The sequence below is a fragment of the Equus caballus genome, chromosome 10, assembly GCF_041296265.1.
Source record: "Equus caballus isolate H_3958 breed thoroughbred chromosome 10, TB-T2T, whole genome shotgun sequence".
NCBI lineage: Eukaryota > Metazoa > Chordata > Mammalia > Perissodactyla > Equidae > Equus > Equus caballus.
The window spans coordinates 85,642,952-85,669,627 of NC_091693.1; the positions used below are offsets into that span (position 1 = coordinate 85,642,952).

Consider the following 26,676-nt stretch of genomic DNA (forward strand, 5'->3'; position numbering starts at 1 on the left):
GTGCCTGAAATCGAGTATTCTACTAATAGAATTGTAAAACCTATCACAATGTTTAAGACATTGTGTGTGTGAGTGTGTGTGCATGTGCGTATGAAAATGTTCCCAGATTTCCTCAGTCCCATTTGAGTTATTTTTTCTGCTTTTTCTCCCCAAATCCCCTCAGTACATAGTTGTATATTTTTAGTTGTGGGTCCTTCTAGTTGTGGCATGTGGGACGCTGCCTCAGCATGGCCTGATGAGTGGTGCCATGTCTACGCCCAGGATCCAAACCGGGGAAACCCTGGGCCTCCATAGCAGAGCACGCGAACTTAACCACTCGGCCATGGGGCCGGCCCTCCGAGTTGTTTTTGTTTTTCTTTTTGTTTTTTCTGTTGCTTAGAACAGTTTTTTCTTTTGCCTGAAACACAAAGGGTGTCAAAAAGCTTCTCCTGTATCTTCCTCGCCTCTGTGTTGGTTGTTTTTTTGGTTTTGTTATTTAGATCCTAAAAGGGAGACAAAGTTGCATAAGCTGATAAGGTTTGGGGAAAAGTAGACTCTGGGTGCCGGACTTTTCATTTCAGGAGCAGAAGCAGGTGGAGAGAGGCAGGGCTGGCGGGGGGCACAGCCTGGTAGACCTGACGGTGGTGCTGGAGAACGGGCAGCGTGGTGAGCAGAGAAGAGTCAAGAAATTATTGGAGCTCACGTTTCTTTCTCTTTCCCTTTCTTCATTTCATGCTGTCGTTAGACTTGTCACATATGTTCCACCTTGGAGAAAGCGATGAGGGAAAGATAAAAGCTAAAGATATTAGGGCATCCACCTGGGCTTAGGGAGAATTTGTACAAAGACGAGATTGGGATGAGGAGAACAGCTTTGGAGACAATTACAGTGAGCGAAAGAGGCTGACTATGTGTCTGGATGGGTGGTTTTCCTCTCTCTGTAATCGCCTGCTGCAGCTCCCAGGGAGGTGACGTTTGGAAATGAAAGGCTAAACCCAACTTGCCAAGAGACTCCTTTGATAGAGCTCACGAAACATAGTGATCTTTACTACTTTATAAATATTATTTTACATAGAGTGTCTCCAGAGGAGGCAGAGAATTTATGATTAATCCAGAGGACATCAACGAGCACTAAAGAATAGGGTCCAGGTAGGAAGGCTAAAGCAAGAGGAAGGCAAATGGGTGTCTTCAGGGTCCTACATTCTGTTCTATTCTACCAGTAAGTCTTGTGGCATGTTCTACTCCAGAGAAAAGGCAAGTTCTGAATTTCCCAATGTTGTGATGGCGGTCACTTGAGAAATCTCTCCTGCTTGAAAAACTGAGTGGCCTCTCCTTTCTCAGCATCGAGGGTTTACAGATCGCCTCTTCTGACTTGAGCCTTTAACATCAACCTATTACGTGGTTTCTGAGAATATCAATGGGCTAGGTTAGCTTTGAACTCCAAAAGGGATAAGGCCAGAGTGTGCTGAGAAGTAAAATTAGTAAGCTCTCTTCATTGGGACCCTGAGGGACATTTTCTGCAACTCTATAAATCAACATTAGACTTACGACCGGAAAAAAAAATACTGCGGTGAAAACATGTGAGACATTCTACATGGATGACTTCAACATCCTTCATGGGCCAGGGAGAACATCACCTGAGAGAATAATGATTTACAAGAAGAAAGGAATAATTTGAACTCTTTGTCTGCACCTATAGGATAAAAAAATAAACCCTCAATTTTATGAACTCTCCTAGGATCTCAGATATGAGGCTTCATCTGTTTCAGGATTGGGTTCAAATTTAGTGGCTTGATCATGTTTACATTGATCATAAGATCTATCGTTGACTTAAATATATCTTTGTGCGTGACAGTAAACACATTGATTTTAAGATATTCTGATTTCAAGACATTAAAATGTAACTTAGAATCTAGGAAGCATGGTTTTATGTAAAAGGCATTATTAATATTTCACCATTTCAGCTCACTACTTTTTTTTTTAAAGGTTGGCACCTGAACTAACATCTGTTTCCAATCTTCCTTTTTTTTTTCCCTTCTTCTTCTTCTCCCCCAGCCCCCAGTACATAGTTGTACATTTTAGTTGTGGGTCCTTCTGGTTGTGCCATGTGGGACGCTGCCTCACCATGGCCTGATGAGCAGTGCTAGGTCTGTGCCCAGGATCCGAACCAGCGAAACCCTGGGCTGCCAAAGTGGAGTGTGTGAACTTAACCACTTGGCCATGGGCTGGCCCCTCAGCTCACTACTTTTCACCGTTGAAACTCTGACTAGATCTGTCAAAAATAAGTTTAAATGTACTTAGTTTTCATATTTTGGTGGAAGCTTCTTACATGATATGATGAATAAAATTTGGGTGCCATGATAAAAGAACCATGGAAAAGCCTCAATCTTTGTCTTATAGAAAATATTTTCACTCACTGAATTCCAATTAAAATGAATTGTTTGTAGTTTCTGTAGTTTGATCTTAGCAATGAGGAAATATTTTTACAGGATGCTGGTGCTTGGAAGCAAACTGTTTGGGTTTTAGTGTGTGCTCTGCTATGCATGTGATATTGGGCAAGGCAGGGTGAAGTGCCTTGGGACTTTTCAGAGCTACAGGAGCCTCAGATTTACCATGAACCACACTACATTTATTTTACTGGTTCCCATATGGTGAGTAAAATCTGACCAGAGAGGACCTTTTTAAATTGCTTATATTTATTATCAAATTACTCAACATAAAAAGAATTATCCCGTAGCAACTCGTTCACTTTATCAAGACTAAGGCTTCCCTTCGGATAGAGGTTCGAAGCCGTGATATCCAGGTAGATACCTGCAGTGGTCCATTAATCACCTTGCAAGCGCAGATGCTTTTGGTCTCTCTTTTGTAGCTGCCTAGGCCACCACTGGGACTGCATCCTGGAAAACGGCTCCCGTCAAAGTGAGGCCCAGAACCTTGGGCCAGAGCCTTGATCTTCCAGATGTAGGTGGGTGGGGAGACCTCATGGTCCTCTGCAGTGAGAGCAGTGTCTCCATGGACTATGAGAGCTCCAAGTTGTTTTCATACCCTGTAAAGGGAACTCCCTTTTTGCGATTGGCTATCTTAGATGCGTTGCAGGTGGCAGCCTTGCTATGACTGACTACATGCAAATTCCCCTGCTATGTTGATCCTAGACGTAATTAGTGCAAGTTCTGGTTTGGCTTCCCTCACTCATACAGCAGGAGACTTAACAGATATAAGAATTAGTTAACCCTAATATGTTGGCGCTAAGGTGTGATTGGACTTAGGCAACCCTTTTATGTTAGTATTGTGTTTAGAGCTGGGACTTAAGTCATGATTCATGCCTTCAACAGATTGTATCAATAAAACAAAGAGGCTGCACTTGGGTCTCTCTATCATCTAAATCAATAAATGGACATCTCCAAATTCTCTCTCTGCTCCAAGTATCATGGAAAATATTCCTAATATCTACAATCCAGAAATCTGACTAGATAACAATATGTTCCTTACCTGAATGAAGGGTACCAGAAGATGCCCCTTAGCTCCACCTATAATTGCCTGGAGGTTTACTTTTTGGAGATTCCTTTTTCTTAAGGTTTACGGGAAAGAGGAGTGCAGGGGCATGATGATGAGGCGTGCAAGTCAAGCTGTCTGCCCCACAGTTCCGTCTGCGACTGTGCTAATCATGAGGCTCAGCATAACATGCAGTCTTTCAGAAAAGACTCTTCTTTTGAATGTGAGTTGATTTAGAGCCAATCTGAGAGGATTTCCCTCAAATTTATATAAAGATTAAAAACTACATAAATAAATAAGGAATGCTTGACTTCAAAGCTGATTTTTGTCCTATTTACTGAAGTGGGTCATTCCCAATCAGAAATGGCTAGGAGATCTGGGTGCAGAGTAATATGCATAGAATCTGCAGTCTTATGTAAATGCTGTCTGAATACCATTGATTAACAATAATAAAAATTGTTAGCATGTTTCTGCAAGTTCCTTCAATTAGTTCATATTCATATTATATTCATTGCTCCAATTAAAAATGAACATTAAAAAAGTGGAAAAAGTGTTCTAGACTCCATTTCATATATAGAACAAATATCTCTTTAGTTTTAGAGAATCCATCCTTAAGGAAGCCATGTCGTATTAAGTAGAATTTGAGAAAATAAATTTCAATGTTTCTCCCTCTATGTCTGCTTTACTCAGGACCAGGTGCTGGAGTAAGTACGCTGACATTAAGTAATGGGTATTTATCTGAAATGTATTGTGTTTGAAATTTCATATGCTAATGATGGATTTTCTTACTAGACTTTCAGCCATCTCGTTCTGATGTGGCCTGCCAAACAGAGGCGTGTATTTCTCCCTCACCAGCAATCCTGCCTGCTTCGCTCTCTCCGGACGTACTCAGACATTCTTTTCTGTTCTCATTTTCATTCTAAAGGCATTGGCCTTTAATCTTTTTAACTTCAATGCTTTTATATTCCACTTAAAATTAAGGTACAAGAGCTACCACATTTTGGCCAAGAGATTCTTACTCACATAGGTTTAAGGCCTCCTTTAGAAGTCTGTGTAAGCTGAAAGATATGAAAGTGGGATGTTTTTATATAATACAATTCTAATTATGGTCTTCTGTAAAAGTGAAGAGACTTCCGTTATTATTATATTTTTGAAAGAGACTTGTGTCCATTGTGTCAACGTTACTAACCTATTACTAGTACTAAAATAGCATTTATTGTCATCATTTCAAGTTACCACTTTAAATAGATATAAGTAAATACTTTCATAATAAAAAATAGATTAATTTATGTTAATTAGCAGCAAAATTGTTTGAGGAACTCCTGAAAAAACTGAGCGATTTCTTTGGTTTCCAGGAAAATTCAAGCCTACAATGTCCCTTTCGTACCCCTTGAGAGATTATCCATTTGGAAACTATTTCCTCCATTGTTAAGGTCATATCTATTATGAGGTCAATATTTTTACACGTAGAAAAAACGCATTGTATTTAATGCTGAACATATTTCAAAAGTCCATAGTTTTGCTGGTATTTCATCTCCCAAGGAAGAACTCCAGATAAACATGTATGACCCCTTTCACCCAAAGTGAGTTATGGAAGACCTCAGTAAGATCTGACTGTCCAAAGGGAGTAAAGACTTCCACAGGGAGAACAAGGATTCAGGCAACTAAGTTCCTGCGGCCCTACTTCTGTTCAGTGAAGTGGGTTCTACCATCGAAGGGTCCATGTAATCTTTGGTTAAACATGAAACATCTGCCTAGTCTCTTGGCAATTAAAATAATTTATTGTTGAAAAGCTCTTACAAAAACCTATTAAGGACTCTGTTAGGTTCATTAATAACACACTCGCAGAGGCTGTGTCTACACGATGATGAACAATGGAATGAAAACAGAAGCATTGCTTCCAAATAGCGAAAATACATGCTTTATCCCCCTGGTTTTCATCATCACATTTGCTATCATTTAATTTTTTTTTATTGTGGCAAAATACACATAACTGTAAAATTTACCTTTCCTACCATTTTAGGTGTGTATATAGTTCAGTTGCACTACATACATTTACATTATTGTGCAACCATCACCTCCATCCATCTCCAGAACTTTTTAACATTATGTACTGAACCTCTCTACCCACTGAACAATGACTCACCATTCCGTCCTCCCCCAGCCCTTGGTAACCACCGTTCTACTTTTTGTCTCTGTGTATTTGACTATTCCAGGTAGCTCATATAGGTCGAATCATACAATAATTGTCCTTTTGTGTCTGGTTTATTTCACTGAGCATAATGTCTTCGTGGTTCATCCACGTGGTCACATATATCAAATGCCATAATAAAGTTCTCTGAATTCTGAAAGGTAAAGGATCTTTAGACCAAGGAAGATCTTGTGGAAGAGGTGAGCATTTGATTGATAACAGAAATAGTTTGTGTTCCTGTTTTTTTTAAAAAGCAAGGACTCTAAAATTATGCTTCAAGAATGATGTCACACTCCGCCCCTTCACTCTGGTCCAAAGAGCCGGGAAATTCACAGACTCCAACCTAACACTATGCAGAATAGCGTGCTGTGTTCTCTCGGCTTCCTTGGCTTTCACTTTATTTAATAGTCGTTGCCAGGATAGACCACTGTCTTAGCCGCTTGCCCTCTCTATTTAAAAATGCCTTTAAAAAAGTATTTTTTCTGATTTAATTTAAATCATTAGATATATTAGTATCAACCATGAGCTCGAGGCTATGCTATATTAAGGCTATGGTTCTTGCTCCTAAAGAAATTAAAAATTTTGAGGAGAAAGAACATGCATAATCCTGAAACTGTTAATAATAAAATATGAGAAAAGAGAATTAAGTGGCAGTGTTGTGATACTAATGGTAAATTGCCTGAAATCCAGGACCTCAAGTCTGGTTTGGATCCCACTAATTATCTAGTCGTGAAACCTTGGACAGGCCACCACTGTGACCTCATTATCCTCACTGTACAATGAGAAGGTTATATCGGACGAGCACGAAGCGCTCTCTTGGCCTTTGAGCCAGAAGAAATCATGGAGGACAGTGACTCGAGATTTCAGGAAGGAAGCAGGATGTAAACTGGGACTTGAGGCAAATTCATACCACAAGGAGAAGCAGGTAATGAAATCTAAAATTTTAAAAATTAAAAACAAATTAAAACCTTGCCTTTCAACATACAGGAAATAGCACAATAATCTAATGGGATTGCCTGGTGAGATCTGGGTCTGATTGTGAGTTCTCAGTGTAGCCCTTTAATTGGTTCATGTAGAATGTCCTGGAGGAAAATAGTCTTTTTCCATGTTTCTTGATAATAACCAAAGAGGTGCAAGTTTATTGGTGAAAATAACCACACTTTAAATGGGTCAAGTTCAGGACATTTATTGTGTTATCAGAATCTTCCTTCCCTTTTTCCTAGCGTTCCGTTTAGTTTTATTCTTTGGTGTCAGAATAAAAAGAACCAACTCACATTAACTGGGCTGTTCTCATGTGGATTCTGGATCTTTTCAATGAAGTGGAATTGTATTACTTTTAGACTCTTAACCATAAGAGAAAAAGAGTAGAACTGTTTGAATAAATAGAAATGAAAATCTTGTAATTAGCATGTTATTTATTTATTAGAAAATGTATATTTAAAAAACACTTTAGGGCAATTCAAGGTAATTTGTCTTCCCAAACATATTCAACAACCATTCATTTGGCACTTAATGTGTACAAGGTTCAGTACTGAGCACCATATGAAGATAGGAAAAAGACGAAGAACAATGGCTGTGTTCTCTGTACCAGCAAGAGAAGCAAGGCCACATGAAGGCTCTGACTGAAGGGTCATGATGTGAACGAATCTGTACTTTTGCCGAGGCACCAGTTGGATGGGAGGCTGGTGCGTGTGGGGGGCACTTTGCTGCTCCGTCCGAGCTGGTCACTCCAGCTTTGCTGAAGAGCTTTATAGGCAGCACATCTCATTGAAAACTTTGGGTGAAAAATGCTCCTTTAATAGATGTTCAGGGAAGGCAATCTGTGACTCTCAAAGAAAATGATGTTTCAGAGAGAGTCAGAAGCCTGTGAAAATATTTGGGGATTAGCGAGCTTTCATTTATGTCACTTATACTTATCTGTATTTACTCTATTAGATCATACTTGAAAAAATTTTAAATTTGTTAATTTATTTAAAAATAATAAATTCATTATATGTAAACATAAAGAACATTTTATTAAAATAGCTATTTTCCAAAACAAAAAGTTTTCGTGAGAAAAGTGGCGTTGTTTAACATTCTAAAAATAGCTTCAGAGCTCGGTTTAAGAGAAGACGGCAGTATTCTTATGTCTGCTTCTGCAGTCAATTTTTCTGTGATATTGCACACCATAGCGGCAAATAAAGTCTTAATAGTGCTATGACAATAGTTTCGACCTCACAGAACCCCTGAAAGGGTCTCAGGGACCCCAAAGGTGCCTGGACCTCACTTAGCAAGACAGCTGTCTCTACACTCAAGTGCCCACTGACCAAGTAGCTGTCGTACGAGTAGGTTGTGATAATGACCTGGAACACGCACAGGCAGTAATTAACAGACGAAAAGAATGATTAAATGAACATAATCTAAAGTAAAACAAAACAAAAGACTCCCAAGGCTGATATAGATTGGATCATAAAGGCAGCATTTTCAACTTCTATGTGCCTTATCCGTCTAATTATGACAGCGCTAATGGTAAGAGGACCAGTATGGATTGCTGCAGGGCTCACGTGAGGTGACAGATGCTCGGGAGCTCACCTCACCACCACAGTTACTTTGGTTAAATTCAGCGGCTAGAGGTGGAGGGAAGGATGCACCTGGGAGCAAAAGCTCGGAGGTAAGATGGGGCAGGATGTATTCTGCAAATTGTGGATAAACTGCACTAAGGTAGGTGGATTGATTGGGGAAAAAAGCAAAAGGTCAGGGCATGCAGGTTTTTTCAGAACAGGTGAGGTGGTTTGGGTTTTATTCTCCATAGAATAGGGAAATCATTGAAAATTGAGAGTAGGGGTGGGGGAGGAAGTGGCAGGATTAGACGTGTGCTTGCAGTAAGATTGGACTCCAGTTCCAGCTATGTCATAATCCCTAGCTGCCTGGTTCTGTCTTCTCTTGGTAGGAGGGGAGAGCAACTTTAAGCCACTGTCTGTCTTCTCAATCAGCTGTGAAGTTAAAATTAACTCTGTTATTTCTGTTTGGCTTCTGGGCAAACGGAAGGCCACGGAGCTAACTCACTTATTGACACACACCCTCCCTTGTTGGTACAGTGACATCCGGGGCCCCAGAGACCCACTCCTGGTTTAGCTGGTTGATGGATTTAAAACTCTCATCCCCTCATCCAGGGGCTGAAGGGTGGGTTTTAAGGGAAGTGGGGTTTGACAAGGCCAAGGACAAAAAGAGCTCATGGAAAAAATAAACAAATAATTTGCATTCAGGATGTATTTAAAAAGTCCTCTTGGTAGGATGAGAAGAACATTCTAGCATTGCCAGTGCTTTATTGCAGATCTTTGAGCCAGACCCCAAATAGCAATCTGCCTTGACCATAATTCCTGCATTCATTTACTTGTGCATTGCTTTTCATGACTCGTGGTCAGCTGTTAGCCTTTGAAACTCTGTGGTATGTGAATAGCTTTGATACTTCAGGGTTTTTTTATAGATATAAAAGTAAGTCATAATTTAGCTTTATTTTGAAAGCCTCTCAATGGCCTAATGATTTGTATCTTTATTACCTCAAAGGGATGTTGTGAGGATAGAGTGAGATAGTATATGTAAAAGTGTTTTCAATTTTTATATACCAGAGGGAGGTGGTTTTTATGTGTGTGTGTGTGTGTTACTTCTGTCTTTAGTAGTGTGGGGCTTCAAAGAAAAGCAGCTTCTACACCGCAAGATGTTTCCACTGGTTTAGAAGCCGAAGCTGTATCTCGGTTCCGTGGAACAAGCAGAAGAGGTTTTTTATTTTTTTTTTTAACATGGTAATAGGTTATAGTTGAAAGAAGTATAGTGGTGGCTGTAGGCAGGGATGGTTTAATAGCCGTGCACAAAAAGAAGGAAAGAAGGGAGGAAGGAAGGGGGGAAAGGAGAGAGGGAGGGAGAGAGGAAGGAAGAAAGGAAAGAAGGAAGCAAGGAAGGAAGGAAGGAAGAAAAAATCATTTTCTCTTCATAAATCTTTCTCTCTCTCAGTTGGTGGAACAGGAAGATTTAAGACTCCGGAGTTTCTTTGTTTCAGCCATGGCAGTATGGCTCCCTTGAGGGATGTCTTCAGCCTTACTGTGAAGAATGTGCTAAAAGCAGCACTTCAGACACTCACATAAATGGGGAAGGAATCCTATAACTGTGGACGCAGTTCTCACATTGCTGCAGGGAGATCTAAGGCCTTACTAGCCTGAGAATGCAATTAGAAAGGCAAATCAGGCAAGAGCATGTAAATTAGTCTAGTTAGGTACCAATATTTCCTTATTCTCTTTTAAAAAATGAGGTTTCTTCTCTGATTATAAAAGTAACACGTCATCCTTAGAATTTTATAAAACACATAAAAGTAAAAAGAGGAAAATGAAAATTCTTCCCAACTTCCTTTCCAGGCAGGGATAATTGCTTCGACTTTTGCATATATTTCTTTCTAACTTTCTATTCATGTGTATTTTGCTTGTTAGCAAAATTGGGATAAGGCCACACATATATTTTTGTATAGTGAATTTCCCCTAATTATAATGTAAGCATGTTCCTACATCATTAAATAGTGTTTGAAAACATTTTAACGACTGTCTCACGTTCCATTTCATGGATAGATGTGTAAGGCAATATGTGTAGGAGTTAAGTCCATGGGTTCTGGAGTCAGATTGCCTGGGTTTGAATCCCAGCTCGGCTGCTTGCCAGCTGGGTGCCTTTGGGCAAGTTACTTAACCTCTCAGTGTCTCCGTTTCCTCACGTCTAGAATGAGATAAAAATAATAGTGTAAAGTTCATAGGATTGTTGTAAGGATTAAGTGAGTTAGTACATGTTCATCAAAACATTCAGAATAGTTCCTGGCACAGAGTAAGCATTATTAAATAATAAATGAAGTGAACCATTATAAAGTATGATTAATAATAATTATCAATTGGTAAGCCATTATTATTATTAAATAATGGTAAGTAAGCCATTATCATTATAGCATGATTAACATAATGTTAGATGGGCTATTTCTCATTTTTATCATTAAAAATTAAGCTATGATGAACATTCTTAAATCTTTTTTTTTAAAGATTTTATTTTTCCTTTTTCTCCCAAAGCCCCCCGGTACATAGTTGTGTGTTTTCAGTTGTGGGTCCTTCCAGCTGTGGCATGTGGGACACCACCTCAGCATGGCTCGATGAGCGGTGCCATGTCTGAGCCCAGGATCTGAACCAGAGTAACCCTGGGCCGCTGAAGCGGAGCATGTGAACTTAACCACTCGGCCATGGGACCAGCCCAGAACATCCTTATATCTAAGTCTTTTCTCTGTCTGATTATTTCCTTAGGATAATTTCTTTAGAAGAAGAATTACAGAGTCAAAAGATATAATATGACTAAACGCATTCCAGAAAGATTACAGGACTTTACCTTCCCGTTTCCAACTTATGAGTTTGTCTGTTTCACCACCCTGATGAAGTACTGAGAATTTTTATTTAAAACACTTTATGCTAATATTACAATGTCTTAATTTAAATTTGCATTTCTTTGATTACTATTTTAGAAGTATTTTAAAAATATTTTTTATTATACACTTTTCTCCTGTAAATTGTCTTTTCATTTCCTTTTCCCTACTTGTTTGTAGAAATTTCTTGATATATTACTATTTTGACTTATGATGTCTCATGTTTTTGGCAACCGTTTTCCCCAAGTTTTTTAAAAAATTTTTTGGGGATGGTTTTTGTAATCCATATGTTTTCCTTTTTCCTTTTTTTTTTTTTGTAGTGAGGAAGATCGGCACTAAGCTAACATCTGTACCAATCTTCCTCTACTTTGTATGTGGGACACCACCAAAGCATAGCTTCACGTGACGTGTATAGGTCCACACTTGTGATCTGAACCCACGAACACCAGGCTGCTGAAGCAGAGTGCACAAATTTAACCACTACGTCACTGGGCCAGCCCCCATTTTCTATTTTTTAAAGGCAAATTTACTGACCTTTTTTCTTTGTATTCTTTTTTTTTTTGCCTTAGTTTTTATGCTTAGTAAATCTAAAATCACAAGATCTCTGTACCTATCTTTTCTTCTAGGCTCTTTTTTTCTTTTAGTGTTAAACTCTTAAGCCCATCTGTAACGTATATTGACTATGATTTGTGGTAAGAATTAATGTTATATATTCTCCAAATGACTGACCATTTTTCACAGAATTATTTATCAAGTAAACCTTCCTTTCCCTATAGACTGAGAAAGTCATCTGTGTAATATGATAAGTATGTTAAATGTAATCACTGAGCTGTGTATGATGTCTGTTTCTGGCATGTTTATTTTTGCTTCTGTAGCATACTATTATAATACTGCAATGTACATAGTACATTGTAATATCTGTTAGTGCAAGTCAGGTGTTTCCCCTTTGTGTCACCAACTGCCTGTCCCAATCTCCTTTCCTGTGTCTGCCTCTACCATATACGCTGGGAAATCTACATCTCCCTCTTCCAGCATCCCTCCTACCTGTGTCTGATCGTGTGTCCAAGTTCAAGCTAACGAGCCATGAGCAGAAGTCTGTAGGGGATTTTCTGGAGAAGATTTCTGAGACATCATAGTTTCATTTTGTTACAGTCTCACAGAGGTGAAAGACTTAGAATTCTATTGTCATTCTTTTCTCCTAAAAGAGCTATAACAAGTATGAGACCTTTCTAGGCACCATTTCCTGTGGCAGTGATTACCACATAATATTCCTTAGATGTTCATAGATATTTCTTGAACAAAGACATCCATGGTCATCTAGAAGTGGCGTCTATGACTTTGGAGGTATAGCTTGCACATCAGCTTATTGAAACATCTGCCTATAAATGCTTTCACAGTGTTTAATTCAGAGTTCTCAAAACCGATCTGAGCATATGAAGCCACTCCTTCCTTTTCTTTTTCTTTCTGAGGACTGCTGCCTACTGGAGGAAAGCATTATGGGGAAGTCTGATATGGGGATTGTAAATGATCTTACTTTCACTGGGTGAGTGACTGAAAATATAGAACGTGTCTATGATATTGGTTTCAGTTCTACCTCTCTTAGTAATTACAAAAGATATGCTCTTTAGTTTAGTCCTTACCAAACAAGGAAATAACTGGTTGAGAATCAAACACACTTATGCAATGGCTTATATTTATTTCTCTAACGATTTCTCATGCCATGTTAGTTATTCCTCATGTAGAGCAGATATAGACAATAAATGAGTAAAGCTACAGGTGGTTTCATGTTTTGGTGAAATTTGGAGAGACACTGCCCAAGGATCCGTGTCCTCGTGCTCTTGGATCTCTTTTCTCTTCTGTTCTGGTTTCAATTCTGTTTCTCCATCCCTTGCCAATCGTATTGGATTAGTCATTATTGCCAAATTCTCAGTCTCTATTGTCATTCTTTGGCAGTCACTTTTGCCAAATTTTCAGTCTGTGTGTCTGCAACAGTGAATCTTCAGTTCTCTAATTCATATTTATTGTGAAACACATTTTATGAATGACATTCTTTGTTCTTAAAATTCGTTTTCTCGGCTAATTATGTAGAGACAGGGGAGAGGAATTTGCCCACTATGTGAAAGTCGTTTCAGCCGAAACACCTGCTATACAATGCCGACGCGTGGTTTGCACAGGAAATCTTCCGTGACTTCAATCCCAGCTCAACCAGGTTGTGGGTTCACCGGATGACTCTCCCCCATTACCCAGAAGGCTCTGCCTCTAGACAGTAGCTTTCAGTCTCCCTCCCACCCCATCCTTTTTCACTGCAGTAGCTAGGGATGAATCCATCTACTTCCTGTGATGTGGATGCCGAAGATGCTAAATTCCAGATTTGAGAGAACCAGGTTTTACGGTATATACCTTCTCAGTTACATAATGAGGGACTCAATCAGTGATTCCTGGTGAAGTGAGGATGGGGAACCGGGAGAAGGCAGATCACATGGCAAGCCACTGTGGGGGAGAGCAGTTGGCCGGCCTTGCCATAGGAACTAACCGGCAAGGTTTGGAACATAGAGACACTTGCCTTCGATTTCAGGTTAATTGGGTGAGGATTATGATTTGTTATATTTCAGAGGAAGTGTCATTTAATGGAGTAGAACATAGATAGGACAAGCCCGACGATATATTACAAGGAATCTGCAACGATACACGCACATTATTTGTAGGCTGAAAAAAGTAGATGCTTTACAAATTTGGTGCTACAAGAATACAGTGGTTAACAAGAGAGGACCCCAGCTTATATTGTAGTGGGGAAGATAGACAATAAATGAATAAATAAACAATAGAAATAGCAGATAAGAATAAAATTGCTATGCACAGGATCAAAATAAGGTAATGTGATAGAGAGTGACTAGATGGCTATTTAAATTGGATGGCCAGTGAGGCCACCACTGTGAAGTGGTGTCATTTAAACCAAATTCTGATTACTGAAAAGGAGAAAGCCACGTGCAGATCGAGAGGAAGAGGACGCCAGGTGGCAGAGAGCAAGGGCAATGGTCCTATGAAGGCCAGAAGCTTGAGTGGAGGATCAGAAAGGGAGCAGGGAAGTTAGGCAGGGGCTGGGGCATGAGGGCTGTTGTAGGCTTGGGCAAGAAGTTGGTATTTTATTCTTGGTTTGGTAGGAAAATATCGGAAAGTGTAAATAAATTTTGTTTTCTGACCTGATCAGATTCAGATTTGAGAGTGCTTCCTCCTTCCACTGTGGTTTGTAAAGGGACACTACTCGGGGCAAGGAGACGACTGACTGAGTCGTGTGGTTGGGAGTTGATGCGTCAGGAGGAAGAACATCGACAACCATAATCATAGCTAACATTCGTTCTCTACTGTTGTGTACAGGTACCACGCTCGGCATCATGTGCGTTATCTGATCATAGATGGACTATCTTTCAAATGTTTGGGGGCTGTTGTGATCCCCAAAAACATAAATTAGGTTAAAAATTCTAATCATGATGGTTTTTGTCACCCAATTAAAAAATATTAAAAACTACGGTTATACCTAGAAAGGTTTGAGTAACTCTTGGCCTTAAAATGAGCTTTATATTTGAAAATACTGAGAGCGAATACATTAGGTGGAGAAGAATATTCTTTCCTTCTCAGTGCCTATCGGGAGGGTTACACTGCCATGTGGAAATAGAGGGAGCCTGAAGGGACTAAGCTTAGCAGAGGTTACGGAGACAGGACACACTGGAGATCTCTCCGCCTCAACAAAGAGACTGCAGCCTAACCCAAATCCAGGGAGTGAGGCAAAAATGCCATTCCAATGCAAGCAAGCACCAAGCTCTGGGGGTAGAAGGCCTTGTCTGAGGAGGAGAGCTGGGTCAAGGTTATGCGGCCTTTTGTAGTAGCCAAACCCTGAATCAAGTTCAGTTCCAGTCATTTACTGGGGAAGGAGGTTTTTCTTAGGGGTTTAGGGAATCCGAGTTAGTTAGATTTTAACTCTAGGAGGCAAGAGTATAGTGGAAGTGAAGGAAGAAAGCCCCTAAGGAGCCATCTCTGGGGACACTGCAGAGTGGCCAACGGAGTGACACGTCAGGGCACAGAAAGGGTCCAGAGTAGAAGAAATAGGAGCAGAACAGGTCAGGAAGGTGGACTGGACTCTCCAAGGGAGGGCTGAGAGCTTACCCACCCAAAGTGGATCCCAGCGCCTCAGGCTTCATGATTCTTTGGTTTCTTGGTCACCAGAGGTAGAGCATGAAGGTGTCTGGAAGCTGAGGACACTTAGGAGGGAAGGAGCCCCTGCTGACACATTCTGTTGGTTCTGGGGTGGAGTGTAGGCAGGAGTGATGTGCTGGTCCTGACTTAAACCTGTGTTCAGTGACATCACCAGTTGGTACCTTGAAAGTGACCGTGATGGGAGCATTTATACCATAGAAATTGGCAAAGGGTGCAATTGGCCTCTTCCCTCTACCTCCTGAGCAGGTTTACCAGCACACCACTCGTTGGACCAGTTCACAGATGACTGGATACCTACTTCAGTGATGCATAGTTCCAGGAGATATAGTTTCACGTGAAAATTGCTCCCAGGAGTTTTGTAACAGCAGTCTTCACGATTATTGCAGGTAGCTGACTGAGCTAGGACTACTCAACAGGACTGATAATCCACACTAGTTTACCTCAAAAATAGATCAGAAATCTACATTCACATCACCTCCCTTAAGATGAGCCACGGTGAAAATACACAGAGATAAGAATCAGTAATGCAGTCTTAGCTGGAGCTGCATGGAATGGACCATCGTGTGCGTCTGAGGCCACACAGTGTTTGTAGGTTAATAGAGAGGCTGACTTTGTCTTCAAATTCAGAAGTACAAATCGATGTTATCACATTTCTTGCTTATAAACTTTGAAAGCTGATTTAACAAAAGACATATGAAACTGTGTTAGTATTCAGTTTTTTACTACACGTTTTTTATTGCCACACAATTGAAACGTGGCTTGCTGCCTTGCATTTATCAACTTAAAACCAAAAGTTTAAAGTAAACCAGTTACTTGGACCTTAAAGCGTTGTAAAGGTGACAAGCAGAATTTCCCAGGATGGTGTTCGACTTAAGAAATATAAAATATGAAATTAAAATTGAAACATAGCTTCAAAAGGCAATGTTGAAATACTTATTTGAGTTCAGCTGTTTACAGGTTTCCCCACCTCTTTTGAAATATTTAAAACAAACTGCTCAATTATAAAACCCTTCCTATCATGGGATTTCCATAGCATGTGGTCAGCTTTCTGGGAAAATCAGATTGAGTTCAAGAATCTTTTAAATCTGGGGCCGGCCCTGTGGCCGAGTGGTTAAGTTCACGCACTTCGCTTTGGCGGCCCAGGGGTTTCGCCGGTTCTGATCCTGGGCACAGACATGGCACCGTTCATCAGGCCATGCTGAGGCAGTACCCCACATAGCACAACCAGAGGCACTCACAACTAGAACATACAACTATGTACTGGGGGGCTTTGGGGGGAAAGAAGAAGGGGGGAGAAAAGAAGATTGGCAACAGTTGTTAGCTCAGGTGCCAATCTTAAAAAAAAAGAATCTTTTAAATCTGAACTTCAAACTTGCTGGATTTCCATTCGGTGTCAGATTTTCTTTCAAATGTTTTATTGCGCATTGACTCAGCATTCTCAAGAAATCACAGTATAATAGGAAGGGTATGCTATAAGTACACCATCTGGAACTTATTTTATTCTAAAAGAGCGTCCCTTCTACATTAAATCAAATATCAAGCACTCCAATATAGTTTTAAAAAGTTTTGAAAAATCTTTTGTTTGAATTATACTTCTTAATTGTTTGAGTCTTTTATTTTCTTCTCCAAAATATTTTAAAATTCCTCTTGATAACCAGGACTGTTCCTTTGAAATTTAATAGGATTCAGGTGTCTCCAGTCACTCATGTCATTCTCAGAAAATTCCTTCCTTTCCCCCCTCCTCTTTATACCTTTCCTTTCACCCTCTGAATGCACACATTCTGAAAACCGAGGCAAGCCCCTGTTCCACACCCTCCTGCCCTTGATATCCACACCACAGCAAGCTTTCCCCACCCAGATTCCTTTTTAGCCGCAGTAACCATGAGAGTTTAACATCCGTCTTTACCTTTCTCTCTTTCTTTGGTCCTCAAGCCAGGTATGAGCTATAAATTGAGGGAGAATGCACAGCTGGGTCAATAAAGGGTGGGGAGAAAAATGAAATAGGTTTCCTATCGTTTTTCACAAAGTTTGAAAAACAGAGTTGGCAAAGAGGAAAAAAATAAAACAGGAAGCAGGATTGCACGTATAAATTAAATATTTTCCCCCAACCCTTTTTAGATAGCCCAGGGGTATTAGGAGCCTGTATGTTTTGGATGGGCTCAGCAAGCATTCCAACAGTAAATGGCTTCCTGTTCAGCATGTTCGAAGTCAGGCTGTCTTTTGGGGTTGGTTAAAAATATGTGTGAAATATGTACTTTTATTTCAAGCCAAGTCAAATGTTTTCAATCATCCCCCCTTACTTGCTTCTCCTCTCTTCCCATCCTGTCATTTCTTGCCCCCTAGACAGTAAAATATACCCCAAAATGTGTTTTTTTTCCCCAAAAGGAAGTTTAGTGATTAATTATGAGTTACATGTAAACATATATTATTGCCCTCGAAGGTATTCACGAAGAACCTGGCCAATGCCACTCCTGGCTGGCGTGTTTGAGTGTTAGATCTCGGTGAGTAGAAGTTACAGAAGCATGCAACGAAACCAAGTATTTGGCTTTGGCACAAGAGGGAACCAACGGATAATTGAGGGTGAGAAATGGTCTATAACTTTTCACCCCCGTGGTGATGAACCTATAATTCCCAAGTTGTTTGTGTAATTTTCTATTTCTACCACATCAGTGACAAATATTATTTTGTACTGCGTGTTCCTTGTGGATTGTTTTTTTTCATCAGCAGGGTCCAATTAAGATGCCTGAAAGGAAAATAACATACCTGGGGCCATCATACCTAGCGAGAAATGCTGCGGATGCACCCAGGAGGAAAAATAGAGACTTCGCTGGAAGCCGTAGAGTTCCTCCTGCAAAACACTGCTCTGGTATCGATAGACTTACAAATGTGTGTCAAATGATCTCACTAGAGGAAATGCTCAGACGTTCAAATTTGACGTCAAGCTGTCGAGGAACCCTTTGTGTTTGGCATAGGTGCTGAGGCTGCAAAAGTTCTCCACAGAAGGCTCTGATAGTGGCTGTTTTCCCTCATTTGACTGAGCCTGTTTAAATTCAGGACTATACTTAGACAACTATGTTTCGTAATGGTATTAGGTGTCAGAGTTCTATATTTTAAAATTTATTTAGTGTAAGAGGTGATTTTTTTTAACTTCTATATGAGTTACACAGCTTTCGTCAGGAGTGGGGGAGCCACTCTTTCCAAATGCATCTCTGAGGATAATTTATTCAAAGAATGTCTCTTGACATGTGATTCCAGGTTTTTGGTGTTTGCTGTTTTCAAATCACTTTTACTCAGCAAACACTTACTAAATTGTTGACTGTGCGAAGCTCAATGTGAGGTGCTGTTTACAGGATGTTAATGACCTGGAAGTAATTCACCTTGACAGAGGCCAACACCCTTTGATTATAAAAACTTTCAGAAAACTAGGACTATAAGGGAACTCCTTCAACATGATAAAAGACATTTATAAAACAATAAACCAAAAAGAGTCACAGCTAACATTATACTTAATGGTAAAAGACTGAAAGCTTTCCCCATAAAATCAGGAAGAGGACAAGGATCCCCACTTTTACCACTACTATTCAACATTGTTTTGGGAGTTCTAGCCAGAGCAATTAGACAAGAAAAATAAAAGGATCCAATTTGGAAAGGAAGAAATAACCCTATCTCTATTCACAGATGACATGGTCCTCTATATCGAAAATCCTAAAGAATCCACAAGAATACTGCTAGAGCTAATAAGCAAATTAGCAAAAGTGCAGGTGCTCCATTTTTTGGTCATAGTTTAGTACTTTAGTGTCCTTACTGATTAAATCTAATGGCTTGTCCTCAGAGCAAGATTTAATGTTTTAAAATGTGAATATGGAAGGTCTCTTATTGTGTGATCAGAAATAATTTCATTTACTGCCCCCATATTCAGCTTCATGTGTGAAATTCTCATGATATTATTTTGGCAGTGGGTCAAATTTTGGTTAAATTCCAAACACTTATAAAACTAGTAACACATCAAGTTTCATTATGTCTGGGAAACAATTCATTTATTAGGTGATCTCCTGAGAGCAGATGATACCGCGTAAAAAAACTAGAGGGAGAAGAGTGAGGATTGCCTGCAAAGTGGAGTCTGGTGGGAAGGACAGAGAGATGACAGGGGCTTTAAAGGAAGGTGAAGAAAGATGGGGCAGAGGAACCAAGTAAAAGATACTGTAGACCTTGCCTATTCGTTATAATAGCCGTGAGCGGCATCTGACTATTCAGATTTAACTACAATGAAAAATTAAATTCCTTAGTTGCATTAGCCACATTCCAAGTGTTTGGTTACTACAGGTGGCTGGGGACTACCATATTGGACAGCGTGGCTATGGAACATTTTTATCCTTGCAGAGAATCTGTGGGACAGGGCTGCTTTGTCCTATTTCACTCAACAATACATAGTGAATACATTCTCTTGTCAAAACGATCTCAAATTCACTGTTTAGTGATTGAATAGACCGTGATTTTTAAAAATCAATCATTACAAAAATAGCTTTTTTGCAGCTTTTTATCATAAATAGACCTATGATTTAAAAAAACCTTGTAGCAGAATTTTTGTGCTCATCTTAACTTACTTACTTAGAATAAATTTTTAGAAATAAAATGCTTGGATCAAATGTTATAAACATTTTTTTTAAGGCTTTTGATATGTGTGGCCAAATTCCTGTCAGAAAGTTTGTCTGTTTACATACCATAAGCATAAGTGACAGGAGACTCATTTAATTTTGAAATAAATAGAACTATGCCCTAAAGCGCAAAAACAAAACAAAACAGAGCAGCCCCAGAGCTGCTGAAAAACGGAACTTCAATTGAAAAAGAGAACTTCAAATTTGGGTAGGCATAGCTGTGAGGATTTAAGCCAATATGCAACAACAAAAAATAATAATTAGTGACCATTTTTACAGCATTCCTGTGTGGGGGGCACTATTTAGGCATTTTGTATGTTGACTCCATCTTCAGTAGCCTTGGGAGTCAGGTCCCACCATTACCGCATTCATCTAGATAGAGGAAAGGGAGGCGCCTGGAGTCAAGCAACTTGCCTGAGATCACACACTAAGCCCCAAAGCTAGGATTTGAATTCACTTGGGTTCATCCAGACTGGTGAGCGTTCAGCAGTCCATGCCTTTAACCACCATACTCCATTGCCTCGCAACCATTTTATTCAGATCCCAGTGGACTCAAATATTGTGGGTTGAAGTGTGTCTCTCAGAAAGATATGTTGAAGTCCTAAGCTCCAATACCTCAGAATGTGACCTTATTTGGAAATAGGGTCATTGGAAATGTAATCAGGTAAGAGGAGGTCATCCTCCAGTAGGGTGGACTCCTAATTCAATATGACCAGTGCCCTGAGAAGAAGATGGCCACGTGAAGACACAGACACACAAGGAGAACACCCTGTGATGACAAAGACAGAGAATGGAATTAGGGCAACTGCAAGCCAAGGAGCACCAGATGGCCAGCAAATCACCAGAAAGAAGCTCGGAAGAGGGAAGGAAAGATACTCCTCCAGGTTTCAGAGGGAGCACGGCCTTGCTGAACCCAAAGTTCAGACTTGTAGCCTCCAGAACTCTGAGACATTCCTGTTGTTTTAAGCCACTAAGTTTGTGGTACCTTGTCACAGCAGCCTTGGGAAACTGGGCCACCAAGTAACTTAGAAAGACATTTCAGTGTCTGACCAGACGCCCAGTTAGTCCACGAGCACGTCTCCTTTACTGATCATTTTGCCCCACTATTACATCTGTCAGATAACTACTTGGTGCTCAATCAAGGGTCCGAAGGCCAGAAATAATGTGGTTGCAGTTGTGCCTGGCTCTTGGAAATACCAAAGAACACTCTGACTGACTCACTCTGACTCTTATTGAATCTGCCAACGCTGTATTCACTTTCTGGGAAGCTAATAATTGTATATTTTTGTTCATTTTGGAGGGGCAATGATTCACTAAGACAGCGTGACCCATGCTGGTATCATGCAGTGGCGTTTAGATTAGTCTACCTTGTAGGAAGAAGTTTAAGGTTTAAATAACAGTCACTTATTCATGAATTTGTCTTTTTTTCCTGACTTTTATTGCCATATTTAGTCAGATTTTAGTTTGTCCAATTTTGGAAAACCAATATTCTTCTTGGCTTAAAAAAAAAACAAACCAAATTTATAGTTTACTCCATACTCTGATAAAAAACGTCTTCACAATGAAACTAACTGGAAATTATCTTATATTGAATTAAAATATGGTTTCTTGCAACTTAATTTTCCATTTATAATATCAGGAAGAGAGGAGAGTCTGGGAGTGTTAGGAATTTCGTAGGATTCCTTGCTCTCTGACATACTTCCCCACCGTCCTTGTCCCTGATTCATTCTCCCCCTCTGAAGGAACACGCTCTACAGCCTGTGATTGGTGCCTGAAATTCTAAAAGGAGTCCATTTTTTTTTATATTAGGCATTGCCTTCTCCTGGAAGACATGATTTAAAAGCAAAACTAAGGGTAGCTTCTTTACTATGCCAAGCCTGGTGCTAAATGCCTTTCCATATACCATTGCACTTGAACTATACTCTATGAAGAGGAGTCAGACAGGTATTAACAAGGAATCTGAAGCTCAGATTAAGTTACATCACAAGGCCTGGTAAATGGCATTTCAACTTTCACATCCAGGGCTGTTTGAATCACAAAGTATTTCCATGCCCTGTGCTCTCTTGCTTTCCAAGAGCAGAGGAGAAGAGGAGCTTTAAGCTCAAACTTCAGGCAACTTATAATTTTGCCTGAGGTTTTCCTTAAATTCTTTAGATATGGTCTACCTACTATGACAGCCACTAGACACATGGGAGGATTGAGCACTGGAAATGAGGCTAGTGCAAATTAGAATGTGCTAACAAGTGTAAAGTACACAGTGGATTTTGAAGACTTAATATGAAAAAAAGAATGTAGAATATCTCATGAATATTTTTATTGATTACGTGGTGAATGATAATATTTAGATATATTGGGTTAAACAAAATACACTATTAAGATTTATTTCACCTGTTTATTTTTACCTTTTTTTAATGTGGCTTCTAAAAATTTGAAATTACATGTGTGACTCTCATTATATTTCTATCAGGCAACACTGCTTTAGATGTCCAGATAACTCAGACATCTTGAATAGTCTTAATTTAAATGAAAAAAATAGGATTTAACTTTTTTTTTTTTTCAGTAAGGAAGATTGGGCCTAGCTATTATCCATCGCCAATCCTCCTCTTTTTACTTGAGGAAGACTGTTGCTGAGCTAACATCTGTGCCAGTCTTTCTCTATTTTGTATGTGGGATGCTGCCACAGCATGGCTTGATGCATAGTGTGCAGGTCTGCACCCAGGATCTGAACCTGCAAATCCTGGGCCACCAAAATATAGCATGCAAACTTAACCACTCAGCCACCAGGCCAGCCCCATAGGATTTAACTTTTTAAGAAAGGTAAGTAGTACTGCAATTCAAAACCAATAAATTTTTTAAAGTACACAACATGTTATTTTTATCTTCAAGATAATACCATTGTTCAAATTTTAAAACCAAGTCCTAAAAAGTTCTAATAATGAGATATGAAGGTTTCAGTCTTTGTGGTACATTGTTTACAAAACTGGACTCAATTCTTCTCTCCTTTTATTTGACCTAGTTGGCAGTAGGAGGCAGGTTTTCCTTCCCTACCCCTTAGATCTGAGGTGGCTCTGTGAGTTGCTTTGGCCTGGGGAACAGGGCAGAAATGATGGTGTGCCAGTGCTGGGATTACATATCCACAGGCCTTGTACTCTGCCTACTCACCCTCTTGGCATCCTGGGCACCTTCATCTGAACAGACCCCGAGGTGGCCTCCTGGAGCATGAGAGGCTGTGTGGAGCAGAGAGGGACTGTCCCCGATGAAACCATCTGTGTTAGTTTTCTATGACTGCCATAACAAGTATCACAAATTTAGTGGCTCACAGCAACACCAGTTTATCATCTTACAGTTCTGTAGGTCAGAAGTCCAACACCCATCTCAATGGGCTAAAATCTAGGCATCACCTGGGCTGTGTTCTCTTCTGGGAGCTCTAGGGGAGAATCTCTTTCCTTACCTTTTCTAGCTTCTAGAGGCTGCCTGCATTCCTTGGTTTATGGCCCCTTCCTCTGTCTGCAAAGCCAGCAACTGCAGGTGGAGTCTGTCTTACTTCATATTGCTCTGACCTCCTCTCCTGACTCCCCCTTACGCTTTTAAGTACCTTTGTTATTAGATTGGAGGAACCCAAATAACCTAGGTTAATCTCCTTATTTTAAGATGAACTGATTAACCTTAACTCCATCTGTGATCTTAACCCCCTTTGCTGCATGAAGTAACATATTCATGGGTTGCAGAGATTAGGATGTGGACATCTTTGGGGTGCGGGGAGTCCTTATCCTGCCCAGCACACCATTCTGGACCAGCCAGCCCCTAACTAACCCCAGAAAGCGATTGGAGATGCATGAGTGAGTCTGGTTGTGACCAGAACAGCCCAGCTGAGCCCAGCCCAAATTGCTAACCAGAAAAATGGTGAATTAAATAAAGGCTGATTAAGCACAATAATCAAAAGTTGGGTAGTTTGTTGTGAAACCAAGAAAAGCTGATGGTCTTTGAAAAGGGCCAACAAATGCTGTCTAACTTCTCATGGTTTTGTAAAATACTCTGAGATGTAATTTCTGAAACAATCCTGCTCATTTGAGGCCCTCATTTTCGTTTCACTGTTTTATTAATAATTTTTAAAACTCTTGTTTTTAAAGTAATGGTGATATTATTGGCACAAATTCTGTCTTCCTACTGAATTATTTCCAGGCTAGGAAATCACATTTACCTACCCTTCCCTACCAGCATTCACAGCTCCGCCCTCGGAAGATGACTTCTCTCCACAAAAGGGAGGGTTAATCTTCAAGTCCTTGCTGTTTGGAACAACGAGCAAGCGGCCTGGGCCAAATTTCCATTAGTGAATAAATAACTTTTTTTTAACAACCTCTCAAGCTGTGTAATGATACTTTTAGTTCTCTTTTAAGTGGATTCAACATGTAGTAAGTTACTCTTGATTTGAAGCCTGTGGTATAGATTACACGATCAACTTTCAGAGGAATCACAGTTTTGTTTACCGTTAGGAGAAAGCCTAGACACGCCTCGCGATGTAAATCCTCTGTTTCAATTGTGAACCGGAAAGGAAAAAGAAAAATCAAAGTAGCTTTCTGTTAGGCATAACATTCTAACCTCCTGAGTAAAACCTAGGAAAAACTAGGACTTTTAAAGGTTTCGAATGGAAAATATGAACCAAGCAGAATAATTTCTAATTGAGACACATGAAGTTTTTACCTTGTAATGTTTTTACCTTGTAATGTTTGATCTATGATCCCAGGATTTCCATTTCAAGTATTTACTAGCATAATATGAAAGAGCAGTGGGTGGACATCATCAGTTTGGTGGCAGAGTTTCATAAATCAGGACCCATCTGCCTATTACGGCCTCATGCTGGAAAAGTTCCATTGGGAGGGGTGTGTGTGTCAGTGGTAAGGGGCTCTTGATTACCAGCAAAATTTATTACTAAAGATCCTGAAACTGGAAAGTAGTAAACAAAGGTAATTGTTTGGCAACCTAACAAAATTCACATGTTCAAAACACGTGGAAACTTAAGGCACCTGCTAATGATTCCCAGAGTTAACAAGTCAATCAGGGAAATCTATTTAGGATTAAATCATTAAGTTGCATCATTGAAATTTCTTGTTTTTTGTTTGTTTTGCGTTTCCTTTCTTTTTATAGTGTTTTGAACTTTGTCACCATAAAAATCTTCTTTCTGAGAAGGATACAAAAGAATTTCCTCTGTTTACTGTTTTTTCCCACGGAGAGTGAAATGGGTCTGGAGTGACCTATGGACATCTGCGAGTCTGTAGATTGGGCTAAATACTGAGGTCTGTTTCTTGCTTTCATTATTAGGTTTCTGCTGGGAATCACGTAACAGATATTGGCCTCAGGAGAGATCACAGTGTCTTTTGAGCTGCTAATTAGATCAGGGCTTCTTATTTTCTGACACGGCTAATCATATTCTCCCCGGAAAATTGCATAGTTTCCACCGCAACACTAAAAATGGCTTTGCTGCCACCAGTAATTAGGACATAAAACATTTCGCTTAGACAACCATTTGGGGCCTGGGGGAGCTCTAGAGAAAACTGCTTGTAGTGATGCTGCCTGGTTCTGCTTATTTTATTAACTGGGACCAAACTGAGGAACTCGCATATCAGCACACACGTGTGATGTGTGTGCACGTTGCAAATGCACATTCCCAGGCCTAGTGGAAAATGAGGGGAGAAGAGACACGTTTCTTAGAGAAAAATGTCAATGTGCTTAGTGGGGCTTTGTAAAGTGTTTTTACCCCACACATGAAGACAATATTGATTCAATTTAATTAACCTAATAAGTACAAATACTAGGCATGTGAAGACCAATAGAGAGGTGGGAGGAGGAAATACATTTATTAAGCTAGCACCTACTGTGTGCACCTCCATTACCATCATTGTAGTTAATGCTGCTAACAATAGGTATTATGTTTGCAGCATATGGATAAGGGAACAGTCTGGGGAGAGCTTATATCGGAGCTGGGACTCAAACTCAGTCTGATGCAGGTCACCTGCCGACCACGAGCTATGACACCTCTCCACCCAGTGGGAGTTCACAGTCTGGTCCAGTGTGATATTGGTGGACATTAGTGATGCTCTCTAGATTATGATGTTGGAGCGTTTTACACTCATTTGTCAGAAATGATGAAAGAAAAAATGAAATTTTTAAAAATATCATCATGGCAGTTATAGTCACTGACACATTTACATGAAAGGAGCCTTCTAATGTTATAAGAGCTCTACACCTGCTTCTTGTGCAGAAGCTCTTGTGACATTTGTGACATTTGATCAGGACTGGACTCGAGGAGTGTAGCAGGGAGAAAGACATTACTTAGTCTCCCTGTTTAAAGAGATCTGATTGGTGTCCATAGGTGTTTGCTATTGTTTAATTTTTAAAATACAGTTCTTAAAATAAAAACTTTAAAACAGCCTTTAAGGGTCAGACCATAAAGATTGTCTGTTATAAACTGTCCACGTCCTATTTTGAAAGTGCAAAATGTTTGGCTCATATGTATCCTATATTTAATCCTTTTAACAACTCTGCATAGTAGGCATTAAAATCCAAATTTAAAAAAGAGAATCTCGAGGCTGTAGAGGGTAAGTAACTTAAAAGGGTTGGCACCAGGGTTTAAACCAGCCTTCCTGTAGGAGCCAGACTGTTCCCAGATGCCACACGTTGCCATCTCACACATAGACTTGAATAAGGATTGTCACTGAGGCTATTAAGGA

General features: G+C 39.9%; 1 long non-coding RNA gene across 9 annotated transcripts in view; it reads left to right on the forward strand.

Annotated features, from left to right (window-relative positions):
• The window catches only part of LOC111775378 (uncharacterized), a 149,201-nt gene that overhangs the window by 89,729 nt on the left and 32,796 nt on the right, over positions 1-26,676 (forward strand). For 2 of the 9 annotated variants that reach the window (XR_011422230.1, XR_011422229.1), the window contains exons 5-6: positions 17,734-17,873; positions 18,018-18,159. The exons of 2 other annotated variants lie outside the window; for them this stretch is intronic. This is a non-coding gene — a long non-coding RNA (uncharacterized lncRNA). Of the gene's footprint in view, positions 1-17,733; positions 17,874-18,017; positions 26,090-26,676 lie in introns of those variants that run through there. 5 more of the 9 variants (XR_011422226.1, XR_011422228.1, XR_011422227.1 and 2 more) reach the window with 4 other exon arrangements.